Source organism: Clupea harengus, chromosome 20 (assembly GCF_900700415.2).
Source record: "Clupea harengus chromosome 20, Ch_v2.0.2, whole genome shotgun sequence".
NCBI lineage: Eukaryota > Metazoa > Chordata > Actinopteri > Clupeiformes > Clupeidae > Clupea > Clupea harengus.
In genome coordinates this window covers 21,540,224-21,556,932 of record NC_045171.1, presented here as the reverse complement: position 1 = coordinate 21,556,932, position 16,709 = coordinate 21,540,224, and the positions used below count along the sequence as shown (strand labels likewise).

The window sequence follows — 16,709 nt, the reverse complement described above, 5'->3', positions numbered from 1 at the left end:
ATACTACAATAAAGCTTGCCTTCACAGCAGCCTCACTTTGCTTTTACGAACACAGTCTGCTGTGTGACACCAGCGATCTTTTCGAATCCTCTTCCTTCTGGAGCTTCTGTTTCATGTCCAGATGTTTGTACTTGTCTTGGTGTTTCGTTTCATAGTGCCGTCTTAAATTATATTCTTTCATTACAGCCACATCGGCTCCAAACATAAGATAAACAGGTTTGCCGCTAAACATATATTCTGCCAATATTGGCAGACAGGCCGCAAGCTAAACTTTGACTTCAGGTGATGAGGCTGCAGACGGTGGGGCAAGGGCTCGTGCTTGCGGGCCTAAATTGACGTAGACTACCAACGCGATTGCAGTGCATTGTGGGACTTGCCGTATAAGTGGTGCCGGCAGCCGCGGTAGGCCAGCTCTGATAGACATTACCAAATAAAATTACACCGTGGCCCATTCAAATCAATGGAACTTTTTGCAACATTCTGAGGAGCTGGCGGGCCGGATTTGAGTTTGAGACAGGTGTTCTACAGGATTAAGATATACACATGACATGTGAAGAGTTTAGGCAAGTGGTACAATTCTACATTGAGGGACCGAGATGTTTCAGAGATTAGAAAAATTATTGTTAAGGCTATCAATACCATCAGTACTACTGATAAGGCTTTCTTGCCTGGTAAACTGAAATTGTGGTGCCTCCAGCTTGGGATGGTGTAAGGCTACCGTCACAGGAGGAGAGAATATTAATATATTAATATGCATGGTGTCACGTCTGCCCTGAACTCAGCTCCGGTCATGCCCCCCTTGTCAAATTCAACACACACACCTCTGCACACTGACAGCTGCAATCACCGTTCCAATCCCCCCCATCACCTGCACCTGCCTCAGTCAAGTTCACACTCCCAGCTGCACTTAATTTACATTAATTTACTCCTGATCACTAATCACGTACACCTGACACTTCCTTACATATACTCCTCACTTCCCTGTCTGGCCACATCGCTCAATGGAAGAAGCTATGTCCCAAGACAGCCAGCTTCTGACACGTCCAGCGTTCCCAGGATTCCGCCTCCTGGTCATCTGCTTCAGCGATCTCCTCGTCCCCTGGATTCCACTACAGCGATCTCCACGTCAACTGAATTCCACTCCAGCGCTCTCCTCAAGTTCCGTGGTTACAACCCTAGTATCCTGATCATCCGCTTCAGCGATCTCCACGTCACCTGGATTCCACTCAAGCGTTCCCCCCGACTTCTGCGATTACGACCCTAGGTCTTGAGTGACATTCTCTGTCTAGCTCCGCGCCCCTGCACGCTAGTTTTCCCTTGTTTTAGTAAATCTATTCTGGGTTTGTTTTCTAGGATCTCCATAGATAACTTTAGTAGTAACCTTTAGTTTATGCCAGGGGTACTCAATAGGCGGACCCCGGTCCGGATCCGGACCCAGACGCAATCAAATTTGGACCGAAGCCAAAATCAACATTCTAATTTAATCATGATCCAAGCGAGTTGGTTGATTGAAGTTGATTCCAAAAATCACTAATTTAAAACAGAGTGGACTGACAAGTATGCATTTGTGCTGCCTGTGGGGAGCACAAAACCGATGTGTTTAATCTGCAACGAGACGGTTGCCCTTGTCAAAAGTGGTAACGTGAAACGTCACTATAATACAAAGCATACCCCCAGAACTCTGACGTAAGGGCCAGAAAAATAAACCATCTGCAATCATCATACCAAGCAACATGCAGTGTAATAGTTAGATCAGCCACACAACAAGAGCGTGCATACCTCAACATACTGTACATAAATACAGGAGCACACTCACTAATGAACACTTACATCAGCAGCAATGAAAGTGAAATCTAGCAAATGTAGAAGGGTTTCTATCAGTGAGGTTGGTTGAGGAGTTCAAATGTGCTAAGACCAGCCTGGAGATGACTTTATCACAGTCTAAGGATCTAGCAGTAAAAAACACTGCTCCAACTGTAAAAACAGGGAGGAAGTGGAACCCGGTTCAACATGCACAAGGGGCATTACAGCATAAGGATATCATTGGGCAGGTACAGAGTGGGAGAGCAGGGTTTGGGCTAGGTGACAGTTGGACAGCATGGGAACGCTCTCCTTCAAACTACATTGCTACATTGGCTAAATTGACTACTAGGCAATGAGAGGAGGCAGGTGGTAACCAGCTTTGCCTGAGAAGTCGCTGCTTGTCTAATTTCCATTCTTGTTCTCAGGCAAGGAGAGAACTGCAGGCTATGGATTCAATTCATTGTTGGAGCCATTTAGGATGGCCTCCCAACTCCGCAGAACCTCAGTCAGTAGGATTCTAAGTTAGCTACTGCCTTGTTTATTATTTTGGCCTTGCCACCTCCCAAAGTTACATGCTCCCCCCTAATCTATTCTATTATTGAGTTTTCAAATAAACCCAAATTAGGAATGTAGCTAGATCATTCTCCTTTCATCTCCAAAAAAGCCATTCATTTTCAAATAAACCGATACGGACCATTTTGTCCTTGCATGATGCACAGAAGTTAGTTCAGGCATTTATAACGTTAAGATTAGATTACTGCAATACACCATAGGCTGGATGTAAAAAAAATAAAAACAATTACAAGAATATGAAAGTGGGAACACATTATTCTGATATTATGAAGTTTACACTGGTTATCTCGATTTCATTGTGATTACAGAACTCAGCTGCTGATATACAAGGTCTGAAAATGTCTTGCCTTGAAGTACCGAAGCAGCCTGCTAATAGTGAATAGTCTGCCTCACCCTTGCATACCTTCTTTCACTACCCAGAAGGGCGCAGTTAGTGGCAGATCTTTCTCCTAATCTACGGGATAACCCTCACTCTTTACATGATACCTGTATATTTATAATCAAATGAATGCCCAACTCATAGTATCTGATACTCCTAGAACCTTTTTTGTAATTATTTTATACTGAATAAATTATATTTACATTATGTAAATAAATGTATAAGCCTAGAACTATGTTTTGGCAGATCATCGGAGGCAGAACCTGAAACATGATAAAGTTTTAATATTCAGTGGTGATATGGATTTAGATTTAGTCATTTAGCAGTACAAGGGAGAGAACAATCGAGCTACGAGCAATAGAGACCTAGTGTAACAATAAATACTATTTTACATAAGAAATTGAGAAAAAGTGCAGGAATGTAACTGCTGTAAGTGCAAGTTAAGTACTAGTAGAAGTGCAAGTTAGGAGGGGAGGTGCTCTCTGAAGAGTTGGGTCTTCAAGAGCTTCTTAAAGGTAGAGAGGGACGCCCCTGCTCTGGTAGTGCTAGGCAGCTTGTTCCACCAAAGTAGAAATACGAATGAGAATAGTCTAGATTGCCGTGCTTGCACAGACGGCAGTGCTAAACGATGCCCATTAGATGAGCGCAGCATCCTGGGGGTAACATTTGCCCTTACATGAGCATTTAAATAGGTGGGAGCAGAACCAGCAATCACTCTGTAAGCAAGCATAAGTGACTTGAACTTAATGCGAACAGCTACAGCCAGCCAGTGGAGCTCAATCAGTAGCAGGGTGACGTGTGCCCTCTTCGGTTGATATAACAGGGAAATGCCTACATCTTCTCAACCATTCAATCCAAAAACAATCCACTTTGGATTTTACATTTAATTGAAAGTTCCCAACAGATAATCTTATGATATTTAAAAATATATATATCAGTAGTTAATTGATAGGCCTCCTCATGAGGAATCTATCAAAATTCAATATTTATCCAATATTTATGAACTCTCCAAATTATACCATTTTTATGAGCTATTGCAATGGAAATGTTTAACACGTGTATCTCTTCCTAACACTCCTATACTGACATATAACTTAAATCACAAGTATTTGAAAACTGTTTTGGTTTTCCATCGTTTTAACTTTTTGCTGGAACCTACAACTAATAAGTTGTCCAGGCCATTTAAAGTATCATCATACAACCAGACTTAAAATAATATATGGAGTCTGAAGTTCACTATGTGTTTGTTTTTGCAAGTCTGGAGCATGTATGATTTGTACAAAAGCCGTGTTACGAGCTGTGTCACTATTTTTTGCATATGGATGATCATGATCAAATTTGAGATACGTCTGTAATAGTTGCCTTTGACACAGAATGTAAAACATGGTAAAGTTTAAATATTCAGTGGTGATGTAACAGGGAAAAAATAGAAATGCTTCGCAACCATTCAATCCCAATAAAATGAGACTTTGCATTTTACATTTTGTTGAAAGTTCCCAACAGATCATGTTATGATATTCATAAAATAATATATGGCCACCAACATCCAATCAGCCTGCTGGTTTAACTTGCTCATATGGTTGTCTACGTAGCATGGTGTAAGTTTCACAGAGGGGTTCCTGGTGCTGTCCCAACTGCATGAAGGCTGCCTACTGGTTTTACTATGACTAAACAAGGTTGTGGTGCTGCCCCAACAGGCCTGATCCATTCTCTGTGTTCCTACCACCAGTGCTACATCTGAGAAGGTGTTCAGTGCACGTCTCCAGTCTGATTCAGGCAGATAACATTCTATTTTTGAATGGGAATCTATAGTCAGAATAACCCATAAGAGGAGACTACAAAGTGAAGCTTACAAAAGTATAGTTTGGCCCCCTGAGGTTGTTTATAGAAAGTTGTTCCATTGCTGAATTAAAAGAAGCCCAATATTGGTTATTTACCTGCTCTGGTTTTCTTTGATGCCCTTACTTGTAAAATAATTTACTATCTTCCTGTGTTCTTGCTCTTCTTTGTCTTTTGACTACACACTTATGGAGCAGCAGAGCCTCCTGTACTGAATTTCATCCAAGAGGCCAAGAGTGGTCCTTGTGTTTGGCCCGTTTGGGCCACACCTTATTCATGTGTGTTTGTTTATGCAGGTCTGGAGCCTGTATGATCGGTACAAAAGGCTGTGTTATAAGCTCGTACCGTCACTATGTTTTTGAATATGGGTGCACAAACGTTGCTGGTGCAGACACGTGGAGAAAACCATTCTGTGCACATCTCTAGACTACATCTCACCTTTCAGTGTCAGAATGCTTCTTGGAGTGACTCATTTCAGATGCAGTTCTTCTCTCACCCTGTCCTGACATTGTTTCAGAGACCAGAGTGGCTGCAGTCACGTACAGGCATCTTAAGGTCAGCCCCGACAAACGTCTTTATCTGGAGATAAGAGAAAGACAGTTAATATGCTTACTTTGCCAAAAGGTATGAAAGTTGGGGGGAAGTGGGATCAAGGTCCTAAACAATACCACAGTTTATATAATCGCTTTTCAGCGGAGATTAAATCAGTATTTCACTCTGAACTTTAGCTTCTACGTAGTTTCCTTCATATCAGCATAGGCCTATGACAGTAACGGAGTCCTACATAGTACAAGTAGGCTATGACTTCGCAACATCAATTTAGACCTCATTCTTTGAAGCAAGTTATCATATTATATTCATGCCCTGGTATGGCCTCCGCTAATTCCTTTCACTTTCGCGCGGAACCCGACAAAAGCCGAGAGAAAAAGACGACAGGAAACGAATGTACACGAGAAGATGTTGAAGATGCGCGCGAGAGAGATTGAAGGACCTTTTAGAGCGTGACAGAAACCCAGTTACTGCGCGAGAATGACCGAATTATCATTGTGTACGAGAGAGGATGAGTTCCACCACAGGAGAGGGATCAAGTTCCACATTACAGAGAACCAGTCCCACACTAACAAGAGACATAATATTATAATGAGTAAATACAAAATAATAAATAAAAACAAGTAGTGGACATGTGCATTTGTTTTGATTCAATTAGCGTTGATATTTTAATTAACAGTATTGTAACGATCTCAGTCACTACAGGAGAGGGTTTACTTCAATGTATATGATCAAGGCCGTTATAACACCGGCTACGGACACATTACATACTGTGGCTGATGCACACAGAACCACAAGCACAAGTATCTGGTTTTCTTATCAAGGTGCCCCCGGCTACTCTGCCAGCCCCCCGCAGTGCATGGCAACCCGTACATGAGCTGCAGCGGCTGACAGAGAGCAAGGACACAGGCACAGACAATCCAATGAACATGAACATGAACACATTAACTCATACAGGTCGTTACATTATGAAGCAGAGGCAGTCATGCAGTTCTTGTGAAGGAGAGACATGAAGTGACATGAAGTGCCTCTGTTAAGTCGTTCTATTTCATTTGATACAATGCAATGGTTTGCAGCAGTGTTTCTTTGAAATTACAACCTGTGTGCTGTTTCGTGGACAACTAGCAAGATAACTATGTAAGGCCTGCAAAAACCTTGTAAATACCAACAACAGTACAATTTGAACAGATGACAGAACAGCATTACAGGGTGAATATCGCCATCCATCTCTTCATAGTCTGAATTTGTATTCTTTTTCAGCAATCAAGACACACTGTATTTAAAAAGTTACAGGGTTTGGTACTTTGATCTGCCTTTCACACACGGAAGATATTTCTTGATCTACCTATGCGAAAATACCGACAATTAAACGTTTTAACCCAAAGACACAACAATTAGGGATCTTTCTATCAAACGTTAAATCATTTTAACAACAAATTGTGTTGTCCTCTGCCTTTCTGGTTTCATATTTTTTATAATGGTAGGCTGTCATTAGCAGTGACGTGCAGTGAGGTTCGTGGCTGGTGAGGCACTGATTCTTTCAGAGTCAAATTTACAAATACATAAACCCAATAGAGTATCTAAGGTCACCATTCAATTGGCAGCTTTCACATTGACTACTGGTTGTTTTTCATATCAGCATTCTTTACACACACATAGGTAAGGTGCATACAGTAGGCAGCTGCTAGCTTGTGATGAACTCATGTGTAAATATTATGCACTCATGAATATGAATATGAAAAGGTTTCTACCTTTTCCCATTATAATTTTAATAGTTAAATCGAGGAGACTATAACATCAGCTAGATAACCAGCTATCATTTCATGCAAATTGAACTCTTCTGATTAACTCGTAAGGTTATTAAGTGTCCTTAGCTAGCTAATTAGCTAACGTAGCAACAGGATAACGAATGCAACCAGGAAACACAATTTACCTACAATTTAAGTTTAATTTCCAAAATTAGCTCACCAATAAAAAGCAGTCTTGGGTTCAAAGTGATCACAACCACTTGTGTGATGTTAAATGGCTTCACATAGACATAAAACAATCCCAAGAGAAATAATGGGAAATCAACGGAGCTGCCGCTGTAAGTTCAAAACCAAATGTATTCTTGAGGTTCCAAACATGTTCAAAGGAATTTGGCTTTGAATGTGAGAAGTCGATCAAGTTATCTTCTGTCCCGTCGCTTGAAGCATACCTTTTAGCTCCGGCATGGGTCTCCCATTATTAATCATTTCACGTTTGGACTGAAAGTCCGGTTTTGAGAACTGCTTCAGCTTAGCAATAAAATCTTCCATTCCACAGAAGTGTAGAAGAAGAGGAACGTTCCCCAGCATAACCCCGACAGGTGCGCTCTCATAGACATATATATGTCTATGTGCGCTCTCGCACGCCCCCTTCATTGAGGCAGAGGTACTGTGTGCCTCACCTACATGATTTTTCAATGCGTTTTGAGCTCAGCTCAAAGGTTCTACGCATGCGCACGCATGCGCAAAACCCAGTTTGGAGCGATTGCGCAATCCTAGGTGAGGCAGCCTCACTAGCTCCCATAGACCAGTGGTTCCCAAACTTTTTACAGTCCTGAGTTCAGCACAGACGTGACATTTTCTCAGTGGTTTTGTTTTCTAATTAATGCTTGTTCATCGTTGCGATCGTTGTTGTGTTTATAAGAAAGAAATACAGCCTTGCAGGACAAAATACAGGGGAATTTGGGCGATTTTGATGCACAAAATGATGTTTCCGTCTGAAAGTTACAATTCTGTTTCAAACAGTAGGCCTACATTCTGCGAATTCCGTCCGTTTTCTGTTATCGCGGAAATTTTCTCCCCACGTACCCCCTGAACTAGTGATGGGCAAATGAAGCTTTGGTGAAGCATTGAACCATTAGATTTACATTTACATTTACATTTAGTCATTTAGCAGACGCTTTTGTCCAAAGCGACGTACAAGGGAGAGAACAGTCAAGCTAAGAGCAATAAAAAGCATGGTGTAACAATAAATACTACTTTACATGAGAATTAGAAAAACAACGACCTAGAAAAAAGGAAAAAGAAGTGCAGGAATGTAACTGCTGAAGTGCAAGTTAAGCGCTAGTCAGGTGCCAGTTAGGAGGGGAGGTGCTCTCTGAAGAGTTGGGTCTTCAAAAGCTTCTTGAAGGTAGAGAGGGACGCCCCTGCTCTGGTAGTACTAGGCAGTTCGTTCCACCAACGTGGAACTACAAATGAAAATAGTCTGGATTGCCGTGCCCTTTTCGGTTGGTTGAACACCAGACGCGCCGCCGCGTTCTGGATCATCTGTAGTGGTTTCACCACGCAAGCCGGCAGGCCCGTTAGGAGGGCGTTGCAGTAGTCAAGGCGGGAGCTCACCAAGGTTTGCACCAGCAGCTGGGTGGCATACTGGGTTAGGTACGGCCTGATTTTGCGGATGTTGTACAGCGCAAAGCGGCACGACCTGGAGACAGAGGCATTAGGCACATTGTTTCAAAAATCGGTTCATTACTTGAAGCTTCAGTAACAGTGACCTCTCCTGGTGATGTGCCAAGGCTGCAACTAAATTAGCCCAGCCAGACAGTGGCACGAATCTTTAAAACAATGACAATCTAGTGTGCACGCACCAAATCCCCCCCCCCCCACGCACACACACACTCACACACACTCTCACACACACATGCACCCGTATACAAAGATTGTGATATAATTTTTTTTTTTTACAAATAAAGATTAATTCTTTTTTGTATATTGTGTTATTGAAGAGAGAGTGCTTGGGGAAAGGATGAGCTGGACAAATATGGCACAAGTTGGGTGTAACCATGTTGGATAGGGAACAGTCAAAGATTTTGATTTAAAACATTATTTGTTCTACACTTTTTGGACTGAGCCTGTTGATATAGTCTACTTTTCCTATAGCCTAAATATTTAACAGCCAGCGCACCTTATCATGAGCGATCAGAATAAAGTGTTCACACATGTCAGAACGACCTCTCTTCCTAGATGCTTTCATAATGATGATAAATCAATACGAACGTAATGACTGTCACAGAATGAGATAGGCTACTATGAACCAAACGCAATGTTGTGCGCGGAAGTTTTTATGCTTTGAAGGCGCTACAATTCAGACTCAAAACGAGGCAACTGACTGTTTCGTGCGTGGCGCTGTGAACCACTCAGCTGGTTCATTCGGAGTAAGAAGCAGTTGCTGTTTTGCACGTAATATGTCACGTGATTTTTCCGTACCAAAGCAACCTTCGAAGCAGTGGTTTTATGGTTGGTGTAGTTAAGGTATGAAGCACGTTCCGGCGCTTCAGTGTCAGGCTGCCATCACTACCCTGAACCACTTTGCGTACCCCTGGGGGTACGCGTTCCCCGGTTTGGGAACCGATGCCATAGACAATACATGGTGCCTAACCTGACCGCACGTCCCTTGTTTTCTTCCGTCTATTTGAATAGGACATGCGCAAATTCAGCGAATTCAGCGATTTTGATTATAAAAATGCTCGAAATGATTGGAATCATGCAGAAATTACACCTATACCACAGATTAGTAGAGAAATATGAATATTTATTTTATTTTATAATTCTCTGCTCTGCCTCACCTGCCTCATATGACCGCACGTCCCTGGTCATTAGGCAGATTCATATCAGCACACAAGCCGACAGTAACGGTGTCCTACTACAAGTAGGCTATGACTTTGCAACATCAATTTTATACCTCATCTTTTGAAGCAGGGTTCGTTGAAGCAAGTAATCATACTTACAACATTTGTATGAGGCTGGTAACTGTGTTTCCTCAGTGTCCACATTTTCTTTTGTTCCTGCTTGATACCCTGGTTTGGCCGCTAATTCCTTTCACTTTCTCTTTAACACCATTTTCTTATGTAACCGGCAGAATTACGGTATTGTGTCCCAGCAGCCACTATAGCTTCTGTCCTGCTCTGTCATACACTATGTACATTTATATTTAACATTTACATTTAACATTAACATTTAGATGAAAGATTTATATTATTTAACAACTTTGTGTTACTGCCAAAAATGATCCTTGGAAAAGTTATCGCATGAATTTACATGAATTTCTTTCTAAATGCTTGAAAAAGTGACATTTGAATATTGTCATGTTTTTTTTCCATATGATAATGCTAAATGTACCAAAACTGAGCAGGATTTTCGAACTTGCAACATTTTACAAACGGCGCCCCATATGTCACGCCCCCAAGTAGCGATCCTTGGCTCTTCATTGATTAGCCAAAGTGCCGCTCCTATAGGCTATAACACCAGGTAGGATAGGTCTCTGGCGTTTCCACATTCTTTCTCGCCGTGCTATTGCTGCTGAAAGGTATGTGCTCCCTGGTTCATCTCCACTGTTAGCGTCCAGCTGTAGGATCATCCATGCCTAAATTGACTGTTTGGCAACAGGTGTTTACAGTTCACCAAACGCTTCCGGGTAGTATGCGGGTCCGCTACCTAAGACACAGAGCGAGCTTGTGGTAAACAGAAAGACTGGTTGAGGTACAATCTCCTGCATAGCTCACGTTAATAGAGGGCAATGTTTGTGTCTACGCTCCACATGGAGGTATTGCTAACTCAAAGTGACTGACTGTTCCACCTTCACATAGCCCCTGTATTTCAACTCTGTTATTAGCTGAATGTAGGTTGTAACGGGTATGTGAAATATGCTTGTGTTCTCATGTAGCTTTGGGTTGGGAGATGCCAGGGAGCCCCATTTTCAGTGTTTGCTCAGTCAAATGTGCATAGAGGTAACATGGGACAATGTTAATGTGTTTATGACGATTTGAGACTTGCTAATTATGTATTACCATGTACATAATAGATGTTGATTTTTGGTTTCTTCCTTCAGGAAGATTTGTCCGCTGCTTTGCTTAGTGTAAATGTAGTATAATTTCAGCTTTTGCCTCAGTAGTATTTGGTTTGTTGTGCTTTTGTATTTGTTTGACATGGCCAAAGTGTAGGCGTGATCACTGCCTCATTGTCGTCCCCTCCCCACCACGGTGTTAAGGCAATAGGTGCGGTACTGGCTTCCCCAGTGTTCTTCCCGGTTGGAGAAACACCTCCTAAAAGATTTAACTCTGCCCTGTTCCAGTCAGCTTAACCCCAACTCCTCTTCCCCTCTCCTCTCTATAACAATACAGAGAGTGTTGCAGCTGTTCTACGGGGCAGGTTGCCGGATCTGAGTCATCTTCCTTGCACACTGCATGCCGTATTCAAAGTGGTAATGTGCACCTCACCATTTGCGTGATCCCTTTTTTCAATGTCTGTGCCTAGGTCTGTTGTGTGTGGATGTGTGATTAGGCACCAGAGTCAAAAGCACGGGTGGTGTGTTGGTCTCACTCCTTTTCCAGGACAGGTAACCCCCCTCAACAGCTGCCCCCTACCCTTCTGGTGGCAGCCATTACCCTTCCGTCTTGCCAGATGGCCACTTATGATGATGTGGCCTGACAGGGTTTTACCCCAGCTGCGAGAAACATTAAACTGTATTTTATTGTCATTGAACCATGTATTAATTAATATTGTTTATTTTTCTATTGAAATACAACGTCTCTGTCAATAATTCAGCGTATCTGCGTGAGCGCCCGCTTGTCTCTGTTAAAGGTATGATTGGACATCCGGTATATCTTGGTGTGAAAGGCCCCCGAGCACTTCAGAGCCAAGACCTTAAAGCCAGTAGGTCACATATACATTAGTTATGCCACAGTCTTGTTATATTTTATTTATTTTATTATTGTGATTGTGTATGTTTGTATATTGCTAATTAGTTTACACGCAACCACAGTTGTGTTGGGAAGCAGCCACACTTACATAGCCTTACACATCTCATTAACTAATGGCTTAATGACACACAATATTCCCAAACACACAACATACAAACACATTTCCCTCCAGTCTGTCAATTCATGACACTGTTTAAGACGGATGGATGTCATATTTTGTAAATGATTATTTCCTCTTGTGTAGGTAACATGTTTGTATAACAGAACGTATCATCATGAAGAATAAGTGTGATTTTGATATACCAATTCAATAGGGATTATACAAATGTCATGATTTGTAATTAATTCTTTGGCAAACACTAAGTGACACCATAAACACACAAGTACATTCCCTTATAACATTAGACTGAGTATTATGCGAATTACAACTAATTATATTACATTGATTATTTTAAATCATCACAGCAATTAAATGATAACACATCCACTCTTCTCTACATCATATTCTGGGGGGACATTAACCCTGTCAGTTGTCTGTACTAGGTCAGCTATCTGTGCAGGTTTACATTACAGTAAGCCCATATAGTAAGCCTGCCTCGCATTATGAATAACCTTGCGTGTAACGTTATTAACGTTGAAATACATTTTCTCTTGATCAGTAAATCCTGTCCATGTTACTAATGTGGCCTAACTATAATTCTAGGCTAATAGTAATGTTTCAAACACTGACAATGTCTGACAAACTGAATATCATTGTCTACAATAATGACAGTAAAATAAAACTTCTGACTGAAAGAAACCACAGTAAGACATACCTGGAACAGAACTGGGAGACTCCTGATGACGACTGTGAGAATCATGTTGTCAAAGACACGAGGATGACTGTATCGGTTAGGATATCTATCAGTCGCTGCTGCCCTAGAAATATCATTAATTTAATTTAGTGTCACTGATATGGAAATGGGAACAATGGCCATTTTGATCATGTGAAAAAATGAATATTTTGGCCATACATTTTGTATTCAATCTGCTTCCTCTTCCTTTTTGAAAAAAAATCTCTAAAACTATATATGGAACAATTGCCTTTGTTGATATTATGGATTGTTTATGGATTATGTCCATGGTTTATGGATTTCTCATGCATTAACCAGAAAATCTACTATAATCGGAATGTACGTATATCACTTATTGTGCTCTAAGGGGGTTCAGGGGGCTCTGTAAAGCGCCAAAACAATAAAATTGTCTAAATAAAATTGATTGATTGTATTGATCATGTTGTGAGAGCTGTCTTCTCCTCCCACTTTCTCAGTTCTCCCTCTGGCTGCTTGCCCTCCTCCAGCACCATCAGGAAGAGGTGAGGGCCAGGGTTGGTGGGGGCCATGAAGTCTAACATGTGTGTGTCATTCAGGTTTGAGGCGTCTGGGGTGTCAACTAAATCAACTAAAACTTTCCATTGTAACATTCTGAGTTCTGCTTCTGAGTGAAGTTAAAAACAAACAAATATGGAATATCAAGAGATTTGTATTCAGCTGGTTGCAATTCAGCAACCACACCACTAGATGCCACTACAAACACACGTTACCTTTAAGCATTCTAAAAGAGGAATGCAAATAGTTATAATGACAGAATGAGAGTTTGCTGACAGGTTAGACTGTTTGACAAGCATATACTCTTTTACAGAAAGAGGTCTGTGTATTGTTTGAATGTTTCACATTGAAGATATTTTAAAAAACTAATCTGATTTGTCCACATGGTGTATTTGTTTGCACATGAAGAAAAAAGCGACCTCACCAAATGTCAGAATACATCAGTTAGCAAGCTAACTAGCTTTTGTCAGTGCCAAATACACTATTGGTGGTGTTTGCAAGGAAATGATTAAGGATGTTAGTTAGCACAAAAAAGACAAAAACTCTCTCAATAAATTGATTAATTCAAGATTAGCATGTGATCATGGAAGATGATAATAAGTAATAACACCATAATTAGGAAGGCAAACTTACTGTTTGACATGATGCTGTTCTAGACCAAGAGCACTTCTGTGTTCTCCAGGCTGCCCTGCTGAAGTACTGGAGTTCTACCATGCAGTACAGAGTTTATACTGCTGAGGAAGTATTATTATTAAAAAAAAAAAGGATCAGCACACCAAGACCCGTTTCATTTGTGTGTAGACGTTCATCTGACACCGAGAGGAAATGGGAGGTTATCATCTGTCTCAATTACCTTGTCTAACCCGTCTAACCCACCTAACCTGAAAATGGGAGGTTCATCTTGGTTATCTACCTCATCAACCCCGCCTACCCCGCCTATCCCCATCTATCCCTACAGGTATCAGTTTACTACTCACTGTTGATTTTGGTTCATTTAGAGATTGAGGATTTTTTTATCGCATAATGCTACACATTTAATACAAATTACATTTTAGACATTCAGAAGCTTAACTGTTTCCAACTTGTCTGTGTGAGTAGGTTGATAGTATAAGGGTTTTAGCCAGACATCCATAGCTATGATGTTGAGAATACTGAGTATTCTTGCTGTTCCACACATAAAGATATGTAGGTTTTTTATCTTTTTAATAGTTTGTTCCTCAATATGTCTGTGTACATTTGTGTATTTGTCATAAAGTTACAACCATATAGCAAAATCTGAGGTAAACCTTGTTTGTTGTTCCGTGGTTTAGTTAAAAATGAACAATAACTTCTCCCCTTCTCTTCAAATTCAACTTTATCCTCTAAATGTGCAATTGGAGCAAATCTAACATCAAATCTAAATAACACTGCTACAGCTACTGCAGCAGTTTAGCAACCTATAAAATATATATTACTGAGGTAAATGTGATACGTTGTGTATTTTGATATGATGTATGTTGTTTATAGGTGAACCCCTGAGGATTACTGATTGCAAAGACTGGAGTGGGGAAGAGTGCTGTGGGGAACACCAATCTGGGGAGACGAGTTCATCTCATGGCCGTCTGCTTAATCTGTCACAGAAACTTGTGCCAGAAAGAGTATAGTTAGTCCCAGAAATATTGAGGTGATTGATACACCTGGTAATATAGACACTGACAGAGATGCAGATGATGTTAAAGATGAGATAGTGAAGTGCATTAAATACTCATGTCCAGGGCCCCACACATCCCTGCTGGTGATTCAGGTGGGCCGCTTCACTACGGAGGAGCAGAATGCAGTCAGGGCCTTACAGGAGATCTTTGGGGAAAGGGCTGCAGACTACATGATTGTCCTGTTCACTCGTGCTGATGAACTTGGGGATCAGACTATCAGTGACTGTGCGCTATGGTCGTTCCGGACTGAGGGAAGTGATACGGAGCTGAGGTGGACGATGCCATGTATTTAACAACCACAGCACTGACCACACTCAGTTGTTCGTTTGGTGGAGAAAATAGATGAGATGGTGGCAGCAAATGGGGGAGATTGCTTCACTGAGGAGATGTACACAGAGGGTCATGAGAGAAAGAGAGCTATCCTGGAACTCACCTGAGTTAGACAGGTATCTTACTTTCACACCTCTCCTGTTGAAAAGGGTGGAAGGCTTTCAAAGGATTCTTGATGAATGATGCTCTGTGAAGCGCCTAGAGACAATTCCAATCATTATTGGCACTATATAAATACAATTGAATTGATCATGCATCAAGTGATTCTGTAACATGGTTGGGCATCTTAGGTGGTTATTGAAAGGTATTGTGATATTGACTTAAGACTATGGTTGTCCACTTACTGAAACAACCTTCCCAGAAGTCTGACTTTTTCATTGTTTTGCAATATCCAATAACATTCGTCATATTGATATTGATTTAAATTGTTATTTATTTGTAGATTATTTTATAGTTGGAGTGTGTGTTGAACAAGTTGTTTAAGGTAACTTGTTGATGGTGAATCAGATGGTGTTTTGGTATCCAAATGTTCCATTGAGCTAATGATGACTGAAATATCTTAAAGTGATTTATAGTTTGCTTGTTTGACACAAGTGTTTCATATGTAACCAACACTTAATTCTGTATTTAGGATTACTTTAACCTTTTTTTGTCTATGCAATGCATTGTCTTCCATGCATATTGAATACATTATTTAAAAACATATTATACTTGTTCTCTCAGTGCTACTTCTCACTGTCAAGCTTCATCATGTAGCATGTTACTGTGACTAAAGTAAACTCTCATTCGTCCAGCTTCATCATGTAGCATGTCACTGTGACTAAAGTAAACTCTCATTGGTCCAGCTTCATCATGTAGCATGTCACTGTGACTAAAGTAAACTCTCATTGGTCCAGCTTCATCATGTAGCATGTCACTGTGACTAAAGTAAACTCTCATTGGTCCAGCTTCATCATGTGGCATGTCACTGTCTGAAATGCCTGTTACCGTAACAACCCTCAGTTGACTAAATATATTACAGTTTGTTGAAAAAGTGCATTACAGACAATTTTGTATGATGTACATTCCAGCTTAGCCGGTTACCTGAGTTAGGTTTAAACTTAATCTTTCCCTTGTGTGACATCACAACATATTAATAGGCAAAGTTTACATCAACATTGACAAATATTGTTAAACATTCACAGTTGATTTGGACCACATTGACTAGTGCCTTTATTTGGTCAGCATCACAATTTCCATTCATTTTTGCATATTACGTATTCAGAATCATTAAAACAGTGCACAAGGTCACAGTATGCCCAAGACATAAACAGAAGAACAGAAGATTCATACCTTGTATGAGAAAAAGGGAGGAAACATGTGAAAGAGGTGAAAAACAGATTTGAAAAAGTATCTAAGCAGCATGTTGAAGAATTGAGTTTCATTGTCATCAAACTAAATTCTGACATTAAGCT

The 16,709-nt window shown here is 40.8% G+C and overlaps 1 pseudogene; it reads left to right on the top strand.

The window, feature by feature from the left end:
- The first annotated feature begins 11,750 nt into the window (after positions 1-11,750).
- Positions 11,751-15,362, top strand: LOC122133834 (annotated as a pseudogene).
- The last annotated feature ends 1,347 nt before the right edge of the window (positions 15,363-16,709 follow it).